The sequence below is a fragment of the Aquarana catesbeiana genome, linkage group LG05, assembly GCF_042186555.1.
Source record: "Aquarana catesbeiana isolate 2022-GZ linkage group LG05, ASM4218655v1, whole genome shotgun sequence".
NCBI classification, from domain to species: domain Eukaryota; kingdom Metazoa; phylum Chordata; class Amphibia; order Anura; family Ranidae; genus Aquarana; species Aquarana catesbeiana.
Window position 1 is genome coordinate 129,985,945 of NC_133328.1, and position 23,891 is coordinate 130,009,835.

The following is a 23,891-nucleotide window of genomic DNA, read 5'->3' on the forward strand; positions in this document are numbered from 1 at the left end:
GACATATATGAAAAATGGGACAATAATAAATAATACTCTAATCAGCTGAGGTTAGGGCAAATACTTTTAGTTCCACCTTAAGTATGGGTATTTGCTTAGAATAAAGCTTTATAAACTCTGGGAGTGCTGCTTTATGTGTGTAGCATTGGGTTTCCTTAAAGAAAAGTGTATCAATAACCAAAACTGTGGACAGGCATGCTTTTTAATACACAAAAGACATGAAATGTCTCTTCCACATTAAAGTGATTGTATTGCCAAGTACACACAATAGGATTTTCCGACGGAAAATGTTTTATGGGAGCTTATTGTCGGAAATTCCGACCGTGTGTAGGCTCCATCGGACATTTTCCATCGGAATTTCCGTCACAAAAAATTTGAGATCTGGATCTCAAATTTTCCGACAACAAAATCCGTTGTCCTAAATTCCGATCGTGTGTACACAATTCTGACTCACAAAGTTCCACGCATGCTCGAAATCAAGCAGAAGAGCCGCACTGGCTATTGAACTTCATTTTTCTCTGCTCGTCATACGTGTTGTATGTCATTGCGTTCTTGACGTTCGGAATTTCTGACAAGCTTTGTGTGACCGTGTGTATGCAAGACAAGTTTGAGCCAACATCAGTCGGAAAAAAACCATGGATTTTGTTGTCGGAAAATCCGATCGTGTGTACAGGGCATAACTGTCTGTTCGCCTTGTACACTGAGCTACGCTCACGCAGCTTAGTGTACAATTTCGGCATCTACCCAGACAAATTAATTTCCGCATGTGTGTGGGAGTGATATAATTTTGGCCAGGTCAATCAGAACGGCCAAAGCTCAGAACCCAAAAGAAGACTAGCCAAAGATGTTGGTGGCCATTAGGGAGCTACTGGACTCTGTATTACTGGCATGAAGATGAGTATAGTTCTGTTTTATGGGTACATTACAGTCAAAATTGAAAATTCTTGAGATGCATACAGGGACCCCAGTCCACCTACTGTTTCAGTTTTAAATACATATTTTGCTGCAGAATATTCATCAATTTCATTACCCTTTGCTGGTAATCTGAGAACACCTAGTTATGATGAAGAAGAACTATTCCTAAGCACATCCAATGCAGAAGCTGTCTTACACTTGAAGAAAGTTTGATGTAAAAAAGAAGTTAGAGCTAAAAGGTTTCCTATAGTAACCAATCATATTGAAAACAGCCCTGGAAGTTTGAATAGAGTTACTCTAACTGGTGTGAATGGGCCCGGCCAGTGACTCAGTGAGCCCCAAGTGATAACATGATTTTTAAAATATGAAAATTCAAACAACTATATGTACTCTATATTGACCTAAGGTTACCATATTTTCAAAGTAAAACTTAGGGAGGCCTTGCTGACTAAGGCCACTTTTGAACCACACCCACAAAATCCAACCCCCATTTTTAACATGAGGAATGTGCAAGGGCTCAAGGACTCGCTATCTCTTGTGTAGTTACCAACAATTAAAAATAGTTAGGAGGAAAGCCTTGAAGATATCAAGAAGAAAAATATGACTCTTGACACCTGCTGAACATTTGGAGGCATGGCCAATAAAGTAGGTGATACTTCACAGTGTGTGGTCTGCATTGCGGGAGTGAAATTAGCCCCAGCATTGGTGCCATTGGAAATAATCAACAACACATGATTGGCAACAATAATAACCCCAAGAACTGGTGTAAGTTTCCACAATGGCAGCCTCCCTGTTTCTTTCAGGAAACATTTACTTTAATCTGCAGATACTAATCTGCAGATACTTATGAATTATATCTGTGTCAGTGCACTGTTGTTATTTATGAAGAGCAGTGCAGAACCGATATTACTGGACAGATCTGTACAAGTTAGCCTGCCTGTGCTTCCTTCAATGTGTCCTGTGCAGTGGAATGTATCTCATCCCACCCTATGAAACCAGCTTATGTAATAAAATAAATAGAGCATTGTGTAGTAACACACAGTAACCATTCAAAACTAAAATCTGATTGACTGCCTTAGATGAATGCACTTTTCAAGTTGCCGTTGCTCAATGTACACTTTTTTTTTTCAGAAAGAAGACAAGGCCATATTCTAGGACAAATAGGGAAAATTAGTCTGCGCTGATATAATTCACATGCAACTAAAGTAACAGGCTTGTCAAATAAGGCGCACTGCAGTTAGCAAAGTACAGTAGCCCACAATAATACCCCCCCCATTTTGTTGTTCAGTTTTAACTTACCTAAACACACACTCCCACCCCGTGCTCTGGCCCTGTGCTTACTGACTTGTCACTGGTAAACACAGAAGCCGGTAGAGGATGTTTTCTGCACTACTTCATTACTCTGCTGGCTTCTGTGTTTACCAGTGGCAACTCTTCTTAGAGCGGCTCGCACAGAACCCTCTCTGTCATTATGACACAGAGGAGGTGGTCATCTACACCAGCATTGAGGCCCTTCCTGCGCCCCTCGTCCCCAGCTGGCACTGAGGATTTTTTTCCCTATTGCTCCAAGGTAAGTATTAGTGGGGTTAGGGGGAGAGCTATGTACTGGAGGGTTGGGTGGAGAGCTATGTCCTTGGGGGGGTTTCAGGAGGAAGGTAATAACCTTTGTTACCCACTCCTAAACTCCTTGGGCAACACACACACCTGAGCCATGCACCTTGTGCAATATGCACTCTTGAGCCCTGTGCCCTCTGCGATGTGCACTCCTAAATCCTGCGCTCTGTTTGATACCCACTTCTGAACCCTGCACAATATTCACTCCTGCACCCTATGTGATACACACTCCTAAGCCCTGCATCTTGTGCGATACGCACTTATGGGCCCTACACACTTTAAAATAAGCAATCCTAAATACCTGCACCCCATGTGATACGTATTACTGAACCCTACATCCTGTGTAGTACACACTCCTAAGCCTTGCATGATATGCACTACTGAGCCCTGTATTCTATGCATTATACATTCCTGATCCTTGCACAGTTCAGAGCCCTGACCACACCCACCATTTTGCACTGTATGCTAAACTTTGATTCCCTCACCTGTTTGACCAGCGGTGGCTGGGGGATGTGGTGGGGGATGTAAGTACATGTGCCTATTCTCTGAGAAAAAAAGCCCCTGAAAATAACACATATAACACAGGAAATAACGTGCTCACCGTTCCCCATGATCAGACATGCCTAACAGACTACTCTTTAACAGACGCGCAGCCATTAATGGCCCCCCTACGCATCAGCAACCTCAACACCATGCAATTCGGTGCAATGTGTTTTTACAAAAGGGTCAGAAACTTCTTTCCCCTTGTTTCTTGCGTTAGGGCAGCCTATTAAATCCACTTGCGCACGCACAGATGTGAACCGAGGCTAAGGGATATAAAAAGATGTTTTGGTTATAAATTGATTTTCTCTGTGTGATGATAAATTAGTTTCATCTGCCTTTGATCCAACCATCCACTCAAACTACATACTGAAATGATTTAAATGGTATGTAATCACTAACTATAAACTTCTTTTCTTTGTTCCTGTTTGGCCTGTGCAATATAGCTTTAAAACTTTTCTGTTATATTTGCTTGACAAGTGCAAAACAATTCCTGTTAATCCTGCCAGAAATCTTGTGAGCTGAACTTCCTGTGCATTTTGCCTTTGCTGCACTGAAATTTCAGAAAGTTGCCCAGTTGGACTACAACCTCTTCCCCATTTTTGGAGATGAGGTGGTGCATTGGTGGGGAGGATAATATTCTGTAGTCATGTTCTAGGATGACTAACCAGGTGACATCTTGCGTTGTAATCCTAGAACAGGAAATGTCTTACCGGCAGGATCACCAACTGAAAAAAAGAAAAATAGCCTGAAAAGGAAAAAAAATGTGATGTCCACATTTAAGGACTGCTAAGCTGTAATAAATTACATTTTGTTCTTGGGTTTAACACCACTGCTGCAATCAATGCAACAGTTGTCACTGACTAACCTGATGCAAAAATTGCTGATATGCTACAACACATAACACACTGATTGGAAGTGATCTTTCCTTATTAGCTGCTAAAAGTTAATTTCTCAGTGGCTGTTATAGGTTACTGAACATTATTCACACCATTAAGCAGGCCTAAATCGGATTGCCAGAGAGTCTCCTGTAAGCTAAGCTGTACAGGAGCAAAATCAGATCAGACTAATAGCTTGTTTGCACCAAAGTGCGCTGAAGAAAGCCTGTGTTCTGTATACGTTTCCCACACTGTGTTCAAAACACACTGGGTGCGATCTGCTGTGAGTGTCAATATATTTGTAACAACACCCCAAATGCAGATCGCAAATGCAGTGTGTTTACCTGCGCTGGATTGCATGGTACTATGTAATCCGGTGCAGTATGTTTTTCAAAACTAGTGCATGCATTACTTTTTGTGCTATCCAGTGCAATTTCCGCCCATTCAAATGAATAGGCTGAAAATCGCACTATACTGAGCCGCACAGGAATCGCACAAATTCAGGTGTGACCCAGCCTTAAATTCAAAAAGAATGCTAACAAACATAAGCACACAGCATGAGTTTTCTAAATAAACACATTGTAAAAATACCAAGCAGTATGATAAAAGCAACTTCAGTAACATTAAATAAAAAGAACACACACTGTTGAGCTGAAAATCAACTCACTGAAGTTTGGTCGTGCCACAATACCATGATTATATACTGTACAGCCATTTGAAAATTGAAGTACACCCCATGGAAACTGATGACTTTTTAACATATTTGAACAGGCATACATTAGATCTTTATTCAACTAGTGCCTACGGGTATAGGTAATATGTGACACCAACAATTAACATGGTGTATTTGTTTTTATGATCTAAATTAACAAAAATGCAGATTTGTCATATGGAAAAAAGTAAGTTCATCCCTTTATTTTCCGCCACTTCAAACCAATGATTGAATAGTGTGCAGGTAGAACCTATTTTATGTAAAAATCTGAAATCTAGGGTCTGCTATTTTCTTTGCTTTTGCTAAATTGGCAAATCTACAAAAGTTTGTTTAGAGTATCCGACTTTTGTGAATACTAGTATACAACTTCAATAACACGGATTTTCATAAGTGTTCAGGTGGTTAGCACCACAGAGAAAAAGTGGGACAAGTCACACATTAAATGCCAAGTTATTATATTTTTAAACTATTACTCTATAGAGACACGCTTCACTGTAGCTAATCCTAAAATGTCACAATAATTACTTACAACCACCTTCTCACCTCAATCTCAGACATGTGCACTTTATACAGCATAAGAAATGTCAGAGGGATTCCCTAGAAAAGACCAAACTGGAAACAGATGTGTGGATGATAACCATGGGTTTTTAATTTATTATGGAAAAACATCTACTGACATTCAATGCAAATCAGGTGTAAAAATAGACTGGAAATGTAGGTAAATTATTTCAGGGACCTGTAAAGGGAACCTACTTCAGCTAGAATCCCAACTGTAGAATTTAAGCACTATTTTATCTTAGACTTATCACTTGTCCTACCTTCACCCTGTCAACCAATATTGACTATTTTTAATCCTTTTTTAATGAATATTTTTTAATCTTTATGCTGTTAGTATTAGTAAATAGATAGGAAAGCATATCATCTTTACTTGTTTTAAAGGAGAAGTAGGGTCAAAGCTCTTCTCCTTCTCCTGTGGGTCACAGGAATGAACTTAGTTCTGAACTCCTGTGACCTGTATTCAGCCAGCAGTGGGCTAAAGTCTGTTGTCAGACATCACTCAACAGGTCTAGACTTTAAAGAGATCCTGACTAAGATTTTTTTCTTTTTGGGTTCCACCCAGATGCCTTAGCGGCAGCTGCCTAAGCCTCTCAGTGCCCCAACGAGAGCCTAAGCCAGCCACTTCCACCCCCTTTACAGCCAAGCACTCCGGTAAGCGTTGGAGGGGCAGAGCATAGAGCCGACTCTCTGCTCACTGAAGACCATGAAACAGAGTGATCAGCGATCTTTGATTGCTCAGTTCTTGGTCTTAGAGGCGGTGGGGAACAGATGCAGCATCGGACTGATGCTGGATCCACATAAGTATGATTGTTTTTAAATCCACTTCTCTTTTTACATTTCTCCAGTTATTTCCTGGTTTCCAGGCCTAGGCAAATTATGTCATACATCCCAGGTATCTTCAGGAGGGGAGGTTTTCTCAGCTAAGCACACCCTCCTGCCTGCACGCCTGAGTTAAGGGCAGATGGATTCCAGGAAGTAAATGCGAAATGAATCGTCTGCCCTTACTCAAGATGGCCATCGCCAGAAATGCTAGGGTGTTTTTCAAAGTGATTTCTCAACAAAATACAGCATGGAGACATGGATGGATGGGAGAGATTGCTTTGAATATTAAAAATAAAATAAATAGCATTTATGGTGCTCAGGTGCAGTGTAGTTCTGATTTAATAGCACAGAGCTGTCTGGGAGAGAGCAGCACTAATTTTTTTTTTCAGGCTCTTGGGGCACTTAATCAGCAGAGCTGCAAAAACCTGTCAATAAAATAAAAAATTTGAACGAGCAACTGGGTGCAAGTCCATTTTTCGCAGACACCAAGTAGGAACGACTCCCCTATAGTGTGTATAATCATTCCTTAACTCCTGGTGCTTAGATGTGGTCCTCTGCGATACAAAGTATACATGACTGCCCTATAGTGTGTTTAATCATTCCTGAACGCCCGGTGCTTAGATGTGGTCCTGCTCCGTGATTCCAAGTAAAAAAGGCTCCCCTATAGTGTATTTAATTATCCCTGAACTCCCGGGGTCCTCCTCTGTGATACAAAGTAGGAACGGCTCCCCGATAGTGTGTATAATCATTCCTGAACTCCCGGCGCTCAGATGTGGTCCTTTGTGATACAAAGTAGGAACGGCTCCCCCGATAGTGTGTATAATCATTCCTGAACTCCCGATGCTCAGATGTGGTCCTTTGTGATAGAAAGTAGGAACGGCTCCCCCGATAGTGTGTATAATCATTCCTGAACTCCCGATGCTCAGATGTGGTCCTTTGTGATACAAAGTAGGAACGGCTCCCCCGATAGTGTGTATAATCATTCCTGAACTCCCGGTGCTCAGATGTGGTCCTCCTTTGTGATACAAAGTAGTAAATGTTGATCTGCATAGTTTTCCGTTTCTCTAACTGACTGCTCCATTACTGCTGTGTCCTGTAAAGACGTGGCAGCTAGCGGTAGTAACCATAGTGTGTAGCAGGGAACACGCTATTCAACGCACCCCTAAGAGTGCAATCACAGCCCAGCAGACAGGGAAGTGATTCTTTTTTTAATTTATTTTAGTGATAGTGTTCCCTTAGAGCACAACTTTAACCAATATCTTTTCTTAGTGTTTTTTCATGATCCGACTATGATTGGTGAGCTTGGAGAAAGATGGGTGTTCCTAAGACATGATTTATTGTGGCACATCTTTTCACATCTTCCAGCATCGATTTTCTTTGCAAATTCTGAGATCTCAGAACTGCAAAGGTTATAGGTGCTGAGAGAATTCCCTATACCAGATGCAGTGATCACAGATCCAAGCAGGGGAGCAGTTAGATATATATTGCTGAATTTGGGCCCCGCTCTGATTAAAGTCTGAATGAAGAGGTATCCTGGGAAAAGTGACATCCCTCTCTATGTCCCTGTTGAGGAGATTTTCCACTTATTTCCAGTCCCAGTGAAGTCCTGTGACATTTTACATCACCAGGACAGGAAGATAAAGGTAATCTGGACAGGCAATGGGGATCCAGACAGCAATGAAAAAATAGTATCCATTGCAAATCCAACTGCCTGTCTTGAACATGGACAGTTGGCCTATTTTATGCATCAGTCTATATTTGTCTTACTGTATGCATGGTCACAAGACCAAAAATCTTTTCATCACATGTAGGAGGAGTCTAAGAAAAAATTCCAGCACCCAATGCCAAAGGAATCTGATAATCGCTCCCACTATATACTTATGACAGCCGCATTGCTCAACTAAAAAAAAAAAGTTGCTGAGCACAGTGTAATGTGAAGGCTTAAATCGACTGCTTTTGATAGTGTTTGAAATTATGCACATTACATACAAGGACGCACCAACCCTGCCAAAGAATTTGTATCTTCAAAGCCTATTATCTACACAAATATCTCTAAAAGACATAGAACCATAGTTGCAACACTCCAAATGTTAGGAAAAGAGATAGTTGCCCTCTGAAAGAGACATTCTGACATTCTTGTGTTTCTGAAAGCTTTATGCAATACGTTGTTAACCAGCCACTAGACATAAAAGAGCCTTCTCTTACTGGCTAGATTTTTCTTTACTTGAATATTATTCAGATGAAGTAAAGAATCACTTAATAGCATTTCAAACTCACAGAGCTGCAAGAGAGACAATGAGTCTGATCATTTCAATTCAAGGGCTTATTAAGGTCTAAAAGAATCTATCACAGAGAAATGCATATCTTGAGAACATTACTTTTAAAGACACCATAATCATTATGGTTGGGACAGATCTGAGAAGCTCAAATTGAATCCTAGTATTGATGAGTAGTACCAATTTCAAGAAAACTTGTAACATAAAGGACAAACTTTTCCTAACGTCCAAGTTTTACATTTTGTCATACCTAAAGATTTATGGTTTCAGTAGGTAGAATGGAAGTTTGAAAAACCTGTATGAGAGAAAGACAGCGGATACCATTGTTGATCACCTTCTAAGAGTGCCTATTGTTTGGCTATCTCTAGCTTCATTAATTTCCAAGTCTCTGACCTCAGACATCTATGGAGTCAATGCTCCTGAGCCGCATACTTGTTATGGGTCAATGCCATAAGTATAATTGAAGCATTGGCTTTCAGTGCACTTTTGATTTCTAGCTCAGAAGATCTACACTAAGGTTCCTCCTCACACTAACCTTCCTACTAACCCTATCTCCAAACACTAACATTAACTCTCCCTGTACGTCTAATATTTATCCTAACAGTGTCCCTCAAACTAACCCTAACATTTATGCCTACACTAACCCCCTTTAACACTAACATTTACCCTCATACCAACCCTCCCTGTAAGTGATCCGGGTGGCTCTGAAGTGACTTGATCACCTTGTGTCACACCCCCCCCCCCCCCCCCCGCCACCTTCTCCCCTCCACATCTGCCTGTGGCTGTTCCTCCAGGAAGCCTGAGATTGTGGTAAACTACTATAAAATGAACCAATGAATGAACCCAAGAGCAATGTGTATTATGTCAATTACATATTCAAAGCTATCATTCCTCAGCCACTGTAGCTGGAGAAGTAGCTAATGAAGCATGATATGCGCTTGATTAGCTGCAATGGAGGGCAGGGGAGACAACTGGGGAATAACACATTCCTGACGTCTCTATAAAGAGGACTAGTAAAAATAAAATGTATTTTATTTTACAAAAATTGTTCCGCACACGTGTATTGCCGTGAACATCAGAGTGAGAGCAATATTTACAGGACCATAATTCATGGTAAACTCATAACCTTAAAAACTGTTTAAAATATCTATGAAGAATTTTGGGTACCATAGTTTTTAAAGATCTCACAGGCACATGCAATTTTAAACTATTACTAAAATAATTTTTTGTTGTTGTTGTTTTGGAGGGTTTATAGCACCTGTCAGTTTTTACTGCTGTCTGTGCACCTGGTAGGGAGATTCACCCTCTCTATTTGTCCTGTTTACCATTATCATTGAAAGTGAAAGTAACAGAAAAAGAAAATCCCACATTTTGGGTTGTCCCCAGAAAAATAATAGAGGGGAAAGTCTCCAGTGGGGACAATTGTTCTGATGACCTGGGGGATTCCGTTATGTGCAGGGATTTTCTCTCACTTCCTGTTTTGGCTAAGGGGCAGAAAGTGAAGGTAAATGTTCCCAATAGGACACAGATAGCCAAAGAAAAAAAAACTAAAAGGGGTTATAAATGCACGGGTTAACTGCTCATTTTTGTCTAGGGGTGAGGAGAGCAGAGATATACTTACCTAATTCGCTGATCCTCCGAGCACAAGACTGGTCCCTGCTGCTTCTGCCCCCTGCACGCTAGCAGTTTTGTGCATGGACTGTTCCTAATGTCATCAAGCCCATACACTGGCTCTGGATGTGGGGAAGGCAGGAACAGTCCACCGCTGGATGCGGGGAGCGTTGTTTTCCAGAGGATCGAAAGATAACTATAGCCTTTCTGTGCGCCCCTGGATAACATGAGCACTTAACCCATGCAGTGTTGGCACAGCCCCACTGCATGGAGAAACATATTTTCCTAGCGTTTCGCTTTAAGGCTTAAGGCTCTAAGCCTTGACATGTTTGGTATTTATTTACTCAGAGCAACCTCTTCTTTAATATTGTACTAAATAATTGGGTATTTAATTGTACAACCCCAATTCCATCAATGCTGAAAGATACAGTATATGCAGGTTTTAGAGTAGCATATCCTCCCATATGGATGACGTCTTTTTCAGGGAAGGCCTTGCATATTTCAACACGACAATGCTAAATTGTATACTGCATCTATGCACTGCAGTCACCACTTGTGCCACCTGTCAGACCTAAGATTAAGGCAGTGGCAGTTCAGGGTGAGGGAGCCACTCCTTAGTACCACCCTCAGGACCTGGGGTGGGGGGGGAGAGGGATTCCGAACTAATGGGGAGGGGAGAACTCTCTACTGGCTGGGATTTTGGCTTGAAGAGGGAAATAAGGACTGCGGCATATGTTACTACGTACACAGTGAGTAGGCCCAAGTATGAGGCCCCTCCCACTGTTTGTGCAATTCTGCTACACCCACAATATGCCTAATTTTTCTGAACCCCTGAAATGTTTTTATCTATGGCCCTGCAGACTCATACAGCCTATAATATGTGCACAGTAATTTATACTGATTTTAGTCCAAACAGTTGGATTTTTATGAACCTTAGTTATGACTGGTTCTCTTTAAATTTTCAATCATATGACTCTGTAGTGCTATATAATTGTTCCTAGACCAAGCCCAAAACTTAAATATTTTCTGAATACTAATTAATCCACACAGGCATGTGTTTGGAATCTATATACAGGTAGAGTAGAGCATATCAAAAGAAAGTGACATTGCAGGGAGATAGTGCTAAAACTGTTTTTATAATGTACTGATACCAAAAAACATTACAAAAGATATCTAAATGTATAAAGATGAAAGTATATAAAAACATTCTAACAAATTTACCAGTATCAATCCATAATAGAGGGTATATCTTTCTATACAAATCTCATCATTGTATTTTATCCATGCAGCATGGCTTTACAATGATACTCGTATATCCAAGTGATGGTCTGTAAAATTTGGAGGTGAAAAGGCTACGACCTTGCGCAGAAGCAAGTACCAACCTCTATCTTGTAGGAGCAGGTGGAACTCTGAGGATTTATTTAGGAAGTCATCTAAATTACAAGATCACCTGTATGTCATAGTGGACCAGCAGGAGCATTTTTTGGGTCAATTTAGGACAGGGTTCCATTTAATGCTAGGGTTCGTCTAGAGCTTTCTAAGGGTTCCTTGAGCAATGAGAAATGTCTGCAGCTCAGATAAGTTCCTACTGACACCATTGATCCATTTAGCTATCTGTAAGGGGGAATTCTTACCAATGACTACAAAAGTAAGAATCATTATTCTCAGTGACCATCACACTAATGTATCTAGTGGCGTCACTAGGGTTGGTGTCACCCCCCCATCGAGCTCTCTCCTGTCTAGCCTGCCACAGTGCCCTGAAGGGCACCATGCAGGCTAGTTTTGGGCTGGCAGCACACGGTCAGGGTGCACACCCCAAACCGGCCCATGTAAATGATGTGGTCAGTGCTGGCGGACTGATCCATGCACTGTCACGGATGGGGGTGACTCCATGGCGGTTGGATATCACTTCCTACTTGATGTTGTCAACCCTCTGGCATGTGTCACCTGGGTGCTGTCCACACCTCCTGCACCCCCATAGCAACGCCACCGAATGTATCAAGAGTTTTAGATAAAGTCATTTTTAGTAGGGGTTCCCTGAGATTAGAAAGTAATTTTAAGGGTTCCTCTGTGTTGAAAGGGCTGAGAAAGGTTGATTTAGGATCTAGAGAAAGCAAATGCTAGTATTTATTAATGCATCTTCTAATGGCATTGCCATCAGTGCTCTAGGTTGTAATAAATTGGAGAATGAGAGCACAAGATTTATTCTCCCTACTATCATTCTGTTTAATCAAAAGAACATTACTATCCATATTTATTACCCTATGGTATGTTGATTGCTAAAAGCATTTCCTATAAACATTTGTCTCTCTCGCCCTCTCTATACAAGACCTTAACTTGGCATTTAAATTCTGTCAGAGGAAAACAACTGCAACAGAATCTCAAATAAATGACATAAGGTATATCAGAAAAAGTGTGAATGGCGTGTTTGGATGTTATTATCAAATTTTCAGAATGGTACTTCATGAATTGGGCTTATAATATCAAGTTGTACATACTATAACATCACCTCTAGACTAAAGAATGAATCACATATATTTACACCACTATGCTAAATTTAAAATGCATTTGATTATTATTCAAGTAATTTACAAAAAGATCAAAATCTTCTTTTAAAAAACCTGACCAAACTCTGACCATCATGAGTGTATATTCACAATAAATCTGATTAGCGGTCAACCTTACTACTTAACAAGTTTTAAGGTAAGATACAAACCACACAGGGCGTGCACTGTTTTCAATGAGCCAGCTAAATCATTGATGTTGATTTACTAAAGGCAATTAGTAAGGGAATTTTCACTTTGCAGGGGAATTTTAGCTTAGTGAATGAGGTGAAGCTCTGCTAACTTTCATCATTCAATTAAAGGTAAGCAGAAATGTAGTTCTTTTTTTTTTCTTTGCACGTGATTGAGTTTTATTTGCAAAGTGAATTATCTGCACATTGAATACGTTAGGCAAATTCCCTTGCAAAGTTAACAGCCTATTTGCCTTTAGTAAATCAACATATTGACTTGCATTATGAGAAGAAGCACTGAAACACAACCATTGTGCAGCACTTACTAAGCAGATCCTGTTTAAATAGACGTGGTTGCACTAATGCACCTAAATAATTACATGCTATGCAATGTTTTTTTTAAATCATTAACACATATGTACATCATATATACGTTTTTATGTTTTTGATGAAAAAAATTAGAAAGACTATACATTCACATAAACCTCCATGCCTCAACTCTTGGCCTTCCCTCAACACTGAGCAGCCAATGTTTTAAAAAATTAAATCGCTCATTAGAAGATAAAATAGGAAAGCAGCTTTTGCTGCATTACTCACCTTCAGATTGGAGCTTTCACCACAGTACTGCTGTTCTGCTACTAGATATCCTTAGTCTACTGGGTAGAATGACATAAAGCTTCAGTCAACCCACTTCCTCTGAGGACAGGCTGTAATGGAACTGCCCCCAACCTGTGACTTATCGGTGAAGGAGAAACAGCACAGTAATGAGCTCATCTCCCTGTCTCTCTGTTTTCTCCTCCTAGTAACATGCCTCTTGTTTAGCACATTAATTGATGGGCAATCTGTGCTGTTTTTTTCCTCTCCTATGCTGAATCCTACTCGGAGCTGTACAGGGAATGAAAGGTACCAAATCAAACTTAGGTACTTACACTGGGCCCAAAATCCAAGGAGCGCCTTCAGGAGTTCTAGGAGCATAAATTACGCATCTAATTACTTGACTACCTATCACATATTTGGAGGCCATGGAGCCCCAGGACAGTGGAAAATAAAATGACCACATTTTGAAGAGTAAACACCCCAAAGTATTTTGAAGAGGCATGGTGAGTCTTTTGAAGACTTCATCTTTTTGCCACAAGTTCTTGGAAAATGCAGAAAGAAAATGAAAATCTTTTTTTACACAATTTTGTCAATTTAAAAAGATATTTCTCAGACACACCATTAACATACTTAGAATTACACCCCAAAACACATTCTGCTACTCATCCTGAGTATGGTGATACTACATGTGTGAGACTTTTTCAGTGTTTACGTACCAGACATTGTATTTTGTGTATCACACAAATCAAACACTTGTGTCAAAACTGTACTGTAATGCCCCGTACACACGGTCGGATTTTCAGACGGAAAATGTTCGATGGAAGCTCTTTGTCGGAAATTCCGACCGTGTGCAGGCTCCATCGGACATTTTCCATCGGAATTTCCGTCACACAAAATTTGAGATCTGGATCTCAAATTTTCCGACAACAAAATCCGTTGTCGGAAATTCTGATCGTGTGTGCATAATTCCGACGCACAAAGTTCCACGCATGCTCGGAATCAAGCAGAAGAGCTGCAGTGGCTATTGAACTTAATTTTTCTTGGCTCGTTGTACGTCTTGTACGTCACCCTGTTCTTGACGTTCGGAATTTCCGACAAGCTTTGTGTGACCGTGTGTATGCAAGACAAGTTTGAGCCAACATCCGTCGAAAAAAATCCATGGATTTTGTTGTCAGAATGTCCGATCAATGTGCAATCGTGTGTACGCAGCTTTATAGTCACTGCTACATGAGTGGTCAGGGAATATAGCGTAGTAGCGCTAAGTGTACCGTCACCTACAGCAGTCCCAATCCCTATAATCAAAGCAAGCCTAGCATACCGGTGCTGTAGGTGGCTTCCTCCAGAAATTCCATTTTCACTGGTCAGGAAATACAGGATGCTGAATAAAGAATGAAAAAAGAGGGGTGTGCAAATGGGTCAGTAGGGTTTCCACCTTTTCTTCAAGCAAAACCCAAACACTTTAGTGGGGCATGGGCAATTTTTTGTAGTATATGCTACGATTGTAAAAGACCTGGTACACATTTGGGTGCCCCAAAGAGAGTAGCAATGCGGCACACATGGCGGGGGGCCAGGAGAGAAAGAACAGGACTATTTATGCTACATTCACAGCTAGTTAATGCTTATCAGGCAGCAGCGGAGTAATCCTTGTGCAGTGGTTCTGACAAATAAAGTCCCAACCTTCACTTCTATAACAATTTGCCAGGGCATGTAATTGCCTGGAACCGCAGCACAAGAATTACTCTGCCTGTGTCCGAAAATCATCAAATAGTTCTGGTAGAATAATCCTTGTGCTGCGGTTCCCAGAAATTACATGCCTGGCGGATTGATATACATGAAAAGGTTGGGACTTTAATTTAATTGTTGGGAACCCTGCACAAGGATTACTCAGCTGCTGCCCAATAAACATTACCTAGTTCAATTCTTTGCAGTACTCATGTATATTGCTGCCCAATAAACATGAGTACTGTTACTTCCCCCGGCCCACAGCTGCCACAGTGCAGTCTGAATAAAGTGTCCAGATTTCAGGTGGACTGAAACCCAGACACATGATTCAAAATGATTAAAACCCGGACAGTCTGGGTGAATCCTGGACAGGTGGCAAACCTATGGGTCAGTTCAGGCCACAGGCACAGACATGGTAAGCAAACAGGCAAAGGGTCAGTCCATTCAGCAGGCAGAAACATGGTCAATAAACAGGCCAGGATTGGTACAGGCAGCAGGCAGAGGCAGCACTGCACTGGTGTGGTGGTGATCAGGAACACCATAACTGGTGTGGCAGTGATCAGGGAAACTGGGACTGGTGTGGTGGTGATCAGGAACACCATAACTGGTGTGGCAGTGATCAGGGAAACTGGGACTGGTGTGGTGGTGTTCACGGACACTGTAACTGGTGTGGCGATGATCATGGACAATATGACTGGTGTGGTAGTGATCCAGCACAATATGAATGGTGTGGCAGTGATCAGAGACAATATGGTTGGTGTGGTGGTGATCAGTGACACTGAGACTGGTGCAAAGGTATTTGGAGACACTGCAATTGGTGAAAAGATGATCAGGGACAATATGACTGGTGTGGCATTAATCAGGGACAATATAACTCATGTGGCGATTTTCAGGGACAATGTGACTGCTGGTGTGGCGGTGATCATGGACATTGTGAGTAGTGGGGCAATGATTAGAGACACTGTGAGTGGGTGGTGGTGATCAGAGACAATATGAGTGGGGTAGCATTTTTTAGAGACACTAACTGGTATGGACAATATGACTGGTGTGGCAAATCATGGACAATAATCATGAACAATATGACTGGTGTGGCGTTGGTCACAGACATTGTAAGAAGGGTGGTGGTGATTGGACAATCTGTGAGTGGGTGGCGGTAATTAGGAACAATATGAGTGGTGTGGTGGTGATCAAGGACATTGTAACTGGTGTGGCAGTAATCAGTGACACTGTAACTGGTGTGGCTGTGATCAGGGACACCATAACTGGTGTGGTGGTGATCAGGGACACTGTAATTTGTGTAACGTTGATCAGGGACACTGTAAACAATGTGGCACTGATCAGGAACACTCTATCTGATGTGGTGGTGATTAGGTACACTAATGCCCTGTACACACGGTCGGACATTGATCGGACATTCCGACAACAAAATCCTAGGATTTTTTTCCAACGGATGTTGGCTCAAACTTGTCTTGCATACACACGGTCACACAAAGTTGTCGGAAAATCCGATCATTCTGAACGCGGTGACGTAAAACACGTACGTCAGGACTATAAACGGGGCAGTAGCCAATAGCTTTCATCTCTTTATTTATTCTGAGCATGCTTGGCACTTTGTGCGTAGGATTTGTGTACACACGATCGGAAATTTCGACAACGGATTTTGTTGTCGCAGAATTTTATAGCCTGCTCTTAAACTTTGTGTGTCAGAAAATCCGTTGGAAAATGTGTGATGGAGCCTACACACGGTCGGAATTTCTGACAACAAGGTCCTATCACACATTTTCCATCGGAAAATCCGACCGTGTGTACGGGGCATAAGAGTGGGTGACAGTAATTGCGGACACTGACTGGTAACAGTGAGTTTTAAAAACAATTATATTTAAAAAAAATGTATTTTATATTTTATTTATTTTTTATGTTTTTTTTTTTTTTTACATATCACTCTAGCAGTACAATGTCACCATAGTGACACTGTATTACTCTGGGGGTGGGCTGATAGCTGTAAAAGCAATACTTTTTTACTCTCTCTGGCTGCATTCATATAGCCATTGAGAAATACTGATATCTGATTGACCACAGCTATCACATGATAGAGGGCTGCTGTGATTGGCTCTGTACCATGTGATGTCTGTGACCAATCACAGGAAATGACATATAGTTTACTAGTGACTATGTATTGCTGATTGGCTCTAGCAATCATGTGATACCAGGGCCACTCACAGTGGAAATGACAAGAAATTACATATTAGTTACTACTGTCCATGTAATCACTGATTGGCTACAGTGGTCATGTGGTACCAAGTACAACAAACAGTGGCTGGTACAACAAACAGTGTTTTGCTGTATCCACCAGACACAGCGGAATACTGATTGTGTGCTGCACTCTCCCAAAAAGCACATGCAAGCGGTGGATGCAGGGGGACATATGGGTATGTCCACCTGCATCACCGCTGCTACCATCTGGCTGTTTATGTACAGTGGCTGATGGGAAGCAGGTAACAAATTAATTTAATGATATTTAATTACAGAGTTTCATTATCTTGTGTGGAGATCAATTTCTGTGTGGAGATCAACTTTAAGTGTTAGCCTCCTTAGCTTCTTTAAACCCTAAAACACTCAGACTACTATAATAATCTGCAATCATATTTCTTTCTTTATGTGGCTATTTATACTGCTCTTATGCAGTATATCAACATTAACATTTTTGCCTTTTTACAGAGAAAAATGTGTCTGCAGATGATTTTTATTTTGAATAACAATCATGTTATGCAGTCTTGATTTTTGTAACTACCGAGTTAATTATGTGTCAAAATTTCATACACCTAATCATGCATTTTCTAATTTTGTGTTATCACTGCTGTTTATTTTCCAATGTCTCACATAAAAATATATGTACCTTGATTTGCATTTTAATTTTGATCCTTCGTTGTGCTTGGTTCTTTATTCTTTAAGTAGTTACTTTAGAAACACAAAGATCTTTTGCTCCTAAAAATACCACTACCTTTAACAGTCAGTTTTGGTATCTATTACTTAGAATATTGCCCTATAAGATAAAATACTCATTTATGAGAAATAGAGGCTATTATTGCCTAAATAATCATTTTTTTCACAAAATAAAGATGTGTCACCGTAATTTTTTTTTTTTTTTTTTGTGAATTGAGACTAGTGTGTTCTTAGATTCTAGGAAGAAACCAAGGGACCTACAGAGATCTTGCAAAAATACTGAGATTCAGTGTTTGAATGCAACCAAGGCACATCTGTATGGTGTCTGTATATTCTCTCAGTCGGTAAGGGTAAATCAACCCTTTCTTTTGGCAATGTTTTCAGAAACTACTGCTAAATATGAAGTATACTGAGGCAAAACCAGTAAACAAAAACTCTGCCCAAGTCTGTCCCACAAGATTTAATTATTCCCCCATTGATCTCTGCCATCTTGCCTCCTACACAGCATAGAGATGTAAGCTAGGTTGGCCATTATAACTCAAAGACATGTCAACTCATCATGCAGCAGATATGATTTACTGCTCTATGTATATGATAGGGGCCAGGGGGAGTGAATAAAGTTGGAGCTAAGGGCTTAACACTTACTCCTTTAAATTGTCTGGGTTTATATTTTGGTATGCATATGATGTATCTTCGTTGATTGCTTCTGTTTTTGTTATGTCACCTGCATATTTAGAGATTAAATATATATTAAAATAAAATATACACTTGAAACATTTTAGCTCTGAAGTCTACAACTGCAATCAGTGCATCAAGGGTGCAATGCACAGGATTCTTCATAGTCTACATTCCAGCACTAGGTTCCTCAGGAGGTATAGACCTACCATTATGGGACTGGTGGAAGTAATCAATGGATCAATGAGGTTGGGGAATGTGACCATATTTCATGTTACTTCCTACATATGTGTAACATGAAACATCGTCACAAGGGTGAACTAAGCCTTTAATCCCTTTCCGCCACTGCCCCTGGACCCTTGAAGACAAAATCTGAATGACAGGAGGCTGAGGCAGACTTTCTGATAGTGTGACCACCGTGACAGCAGTCACATGATCGGAAGCTCCTGATCGCAAACAATAATTGCGACTGAAGCTGTCTGTTGTAGCTTTGTCATTGTGCTGGGAGCGTGCCACAAGCACACACCACATATACAAGTACATTGGACGGGAACAGGTTAATACAGAAAGATACACTTAAACAACACATATTAGGCTTATACTAGTGTATTTTCTTTCCAACTTTGAAAAATCTAGAGCTTCAAACCATTTAGCATATAACATGCAAATGTTTAGAAATGTCACATATTTTTAGAAGGGAAACATATGCCGGAAAGTTATACATAGGAAGGATGGGGTATAATCAAATCAAGTAAGGATGGGGTACAAAGGCCAAGTCTCCTAAACATTGTATACAGCGGCTGTAATATGAAACAAGGGAGTCATCATTCCAAAGATAAAACAAAAACGCAAAATTTCCCGCGCTTAGGACAATGTTTTAAAGGAGAACTGCAGCCCCCCCAAAAAAATGGAAAAAGCCACCGAGGTGGAATCCAAAAAATTAAGAAATCTCTAGTGGGGAATGTGGCGCTGTTCAAAGATGTATGTAATAGGATACTAATATCCTACAAAGTGGTGGTAGTATATAAAAAAACTACTGTGAAAAAATCATAAATAAACAACATATCAGGTGTATGTGTCACAAGTGTAAAACAACACATAATAAAACATATGATTAAAAAATCAAGTGCAAATGCGATGTGGATAATCCTAAAAGAAATACGTGCATTCAAAAAAGGGCAGCAAAAATAATATATAAATATGTGCGTAGTATTAATGCTAGTCTGTAAAATCACAAAGGAAAAAGCATAAAAAATACCCCCCAAAAAAAAAAACATTTTATATCCAAAATATGTACAGATATGAACAATAGTATGATAAATAGTGTAGTAATGCAGCAGAATTTTCAAAATCCACATCCAAATGATATAAGTGTCCAAGCAGATTTAAAGTTCTATATATGTAAAAATAAAAAGGAAAAGACTCTGTGAAAAGTGACTTTGCTTCCAAAAGAATCCCGTGTAAATAATTGTGATCGTTGTATAATCTCCTTCTCTGGAACCCCCAATTGTGTCCCCACTCACCGGAAAGCCCAACCCCTACAGGGGTAATGGGCAAATGAAAGTCGTGGTCACGTTGGTACGCATACGTCGCTGTTCGCCTCTGTTTGTTTACTTCCGATTTTCGGCAGCTCGGCTGTGGAACGCAAGCCGCTGCCTTGTTACTGTTCCAGCCATCGGCCTTATACTAGCAGGCGGAACAGGTTCATCTGTTAGTCACTGTTTTTAACTATTTTTTGTAAGTGGACTGAACAAATAAAAGTCAATTTGGATTTACACTATGAGGCTCCTCTCTTCCTCATACATACGGACATGATCTGGTGGACTTTTTTGGAGGATCATTGACAGCCCAACCAGGAAGAAGATCATGGAGACACAGAGGGGGATACCGATCGATTTCCTGCTGGTGGATTTACTTTCATTTGCCCATTACCCCTGTAGGGGTTGGGCTTTCCGGTGAGTGGGGACACAATTGGGGGTTCCAGAGAAGGAGATTATACAATGATCACAATTATTTACACGGGATTCTTTTGGAAGCAAAGTCACTTTTCCTTGTCAAAAGAAGTTTATTGAGTATACAATGTTATAAAGATACATAAAGTAAGTTTACAAGGATCTATAAAGTAAGCTCATTGTTTTACAGTAGGGTTTATATAGGTAAATATCATGAAATTTCAAATATTAAACATTGGGTTCACGTAAACCTAAATTAAAGATATATATCATTTCCTTAGTTACTTTTGTAGGTATTTAAATGATTTATACCTACTATACATATTGTTTACAAGTAGAGTGTATATAGGTCAAATAAATTCTGATAATGAGCTTTAGTCGTAAGGTGGAGGAAAGGAAAGAGAAAGAAGAAAAAGGGTTGAAAGGTAGAGGTATGGTCCACAAGGTTGTCCCGCTCGTCAGTTTATTATTCTTTTTAGTTCTCTTTGAAGCCTTAGAATGGGTGTCTCTGTAAGTCATTTAATCTGTTACCATGGCAACAGGACAGAGTCATTGAAGTTTGACAGGAACTGTTGTTTTATCCAAGGATGCCAAAGTTTTTCAAATTTTGGAATTTGATTTTGATCGATGGCTACCATCTTAGCATGGGACATTGTATTATTCATTCTGTGAATTGTTTCTGCTAGTACCAATGTAGGAGATTTCCATGCCTTGGCCACTGTTTGTTTTGCAGCCGTTATTAGTTGGATCATAAGTTTGAATTGAGAGAGTGTTAACCATTCTGGTTTTAGATTAAGTAAAGTTAAATATGGATCTGGTTGTATTATTTTTTTAAATATTTTAGATGCAATCACGAAGACTTCCTTCCAGAAGGTTTGGATTACTGGGCACGTCCACCATATGTGTAAATATGTGCCTATTTCTGGGCATCCTCGAAAACAAAGAGCTGAGGTATTAGGTGAATATTTTGCCACTCTAGCGGGTACAAGGTACCAGCGAGTTAGGACTTTATAATTTGTCTCCAGTGCTAAGATGTTGGGTGAAGATGACTTAGATGTGAGCCATATGTTAGACCAGTCCGTGTCTTCTAAAGTTCGTCCCAGGTCCTCCTCCCACCGCTGAACGTAAGAGGGTCTATTAAGATTTGCTACTCCATATAATTGATTATAAAGTGATGAAACTGTACCTTTAGCAAATGGATCTTTTGTACAGATTGATTCAAAAATGGATAATTGGGATAATGGTGTATCCCCCTTTAGGAATGGTGTATAGAAATTTTTGATTTGGAGATATCTAAATATCTCAGAGTTTGGTAGATCATATTTTTCTCTAAGCGATGGGAATGAAAGGAATGATTTAGATGCTATGAAGTCATTTAGTGTCTGAATGCCTGATGTTGTCCAAGCTTTAAAAGAATTTGGGTAGATCCATGCCGGATAAAAGGCCGGATTTCTGATAAAAGAAAGGAGAGGATTGTGTGGAGATTGTAACTGATATTTGGTTTTTAGTTTATCCCAGAGAGATAGGAAGTGTTTAGTTATGGGATTATGAATTTTAAAGCGGTCTTTAGGATCAAGCCATAATAAATTTGATATTAATAGAGGGTCATTTTCTGAAGCCTCTATAAATACCCATAATGGGATTTCCTGTTTTGCATGGTATTTGGACAGACTGGCCAAATGTGCTGCTCTGTAGTAGTTAGTAAAATTAGGGTATCCCAGGCCTCCTTTATTTTTGGGAAGATGTAGTGTGTGTATAGGTATACGTGGTTTAGAAGAGCCCCATATAAACGAAGTTGCTCTTTTTTGTACTATTCTCAAAAAATAGGAAGGAATTGGAATAGGGAGGACTCTGAATAGATAAAGCAATTTGGGTAGAATAGTCATTTTGATTGCATTAATCTTCCCTATCCAGGATAAAGGAAGTTGCGACCATTGTTTTATTAGATTTGTGATCTGTCTTAATACAGGAGGATAATTGTTTGAGAATAAGTCAGAATGAGATGCTGTTAAATGAATTCCAAGATATGGGATTGATTTTTCTGCCCATGTGAATGGGAGTGCAGCCCTAGCCGGGATCAATTCCATGTTTGTGAGTGAAATATTAAGCACTAGGCATTTCTTAGGATTAATCATAAGGCCGGATAGGGCTGCAAATCCATCAAGAGCTGGTATTAAGTTAGGACCAGAGACCTGTGGTGATGATAGAAAAAGTAATATATCGTCTGCAAATATACATAATTTGTGTGTAATACCTCCTACTTCAATGCCAGTTATAGTTTAGTTTGTTCTGATGTATTGGGCCATGGGTTCGAGTATAAGGGCAAATAATAAGGGAGATAATGGGCAACCCTGTCGGGTACCTCTTTCGATATTAAAGGCTTCAGATTTGTATCCAGCATATTTTATATAGGCTTTGGGTTTATTATATAATGCTTTGATCCATGTTAAAAAGTGGGGTCCAAAACCCCATTTTTGTAATGAATATTGCATATATTGCCAGGATACTGTGTCAAATGCCCTCTTAATATCGAGAGATAGAAAACATAAAGGGATTTTCCGTTTTTTAGCAATATGTGCCAATAACACTGCCCTGCGTATATTATCGCCTGCCTGTCTATTTGGCATGAAGCCTACTTGATCTCTATGTATTAATTTTCCTATAATGCTATTGAGGCGTTTTGCTATTATTTTTGCTAATAATTTAATATCGAGGTTTAACAGAGAGATAGGCCGATAATTCACACAGGAAGTATCATCAGAAAAGTGTTTTGGGATCATACAAACAATTGCCATTAGTGTTTCTTGCCGAAAAGAATGTCCATCTAGAAGTTTGTTAAAAGTTTCAGTGAGAATGGGAGAGAGTATTTCTGAGAATGTTTTATAGTATAAAGCCGAGTAGCCGTCTGGGCCTGGTCTTTTGTTAAGTTTTAGGTCTTTTATGGCGTTAGCAACTTCATCTATAGTTATAGGCTCATCCAAACTGCTTTTTTGTTTCTGAGATAACTCAGGTAAGGTTATTTTTGAGAAGAAGGATTCAGCCTCTGTAGGATTAAATTCATTGTTTGTCTTGTATAAAGTTGCGAGATGTGAGTGAAATTTATGGACTATTTTAACTGGATTACAAGTGTAAACATTTTTTGATAATTTCAAACGTATTGGTTTAAAAGATTTGTTAGTTGAATTTAATGCCCGAGCCAAATATGTACCTGGTTTGTTTGTATTCATGTAGAAATTGTGTTTGGAGCGTTTGAGGGATTTATCAACTGACTCAGTGAGAAATAGATCGTATTCCAATCTAGATTTTTCCAGATGAGATTTTGTACTCTGAGATGGATTATCT

General features: G+C 39.9%; 1 protein-coding gene across 1 annotated transcript in view; it reads right to left on the bottom strand.

Moving 5' to 3' along the window:
• Nucleotides 1-23,891, bottom strand: part of RFTN1 (raftlin, lipid raft linker 1) — a 464,957-nt gene that overhangs the window by 103,565 nt on the left and 337,501 nt on the right. The gene's annotated exons all lie outside the window — the stretch shown is intronic.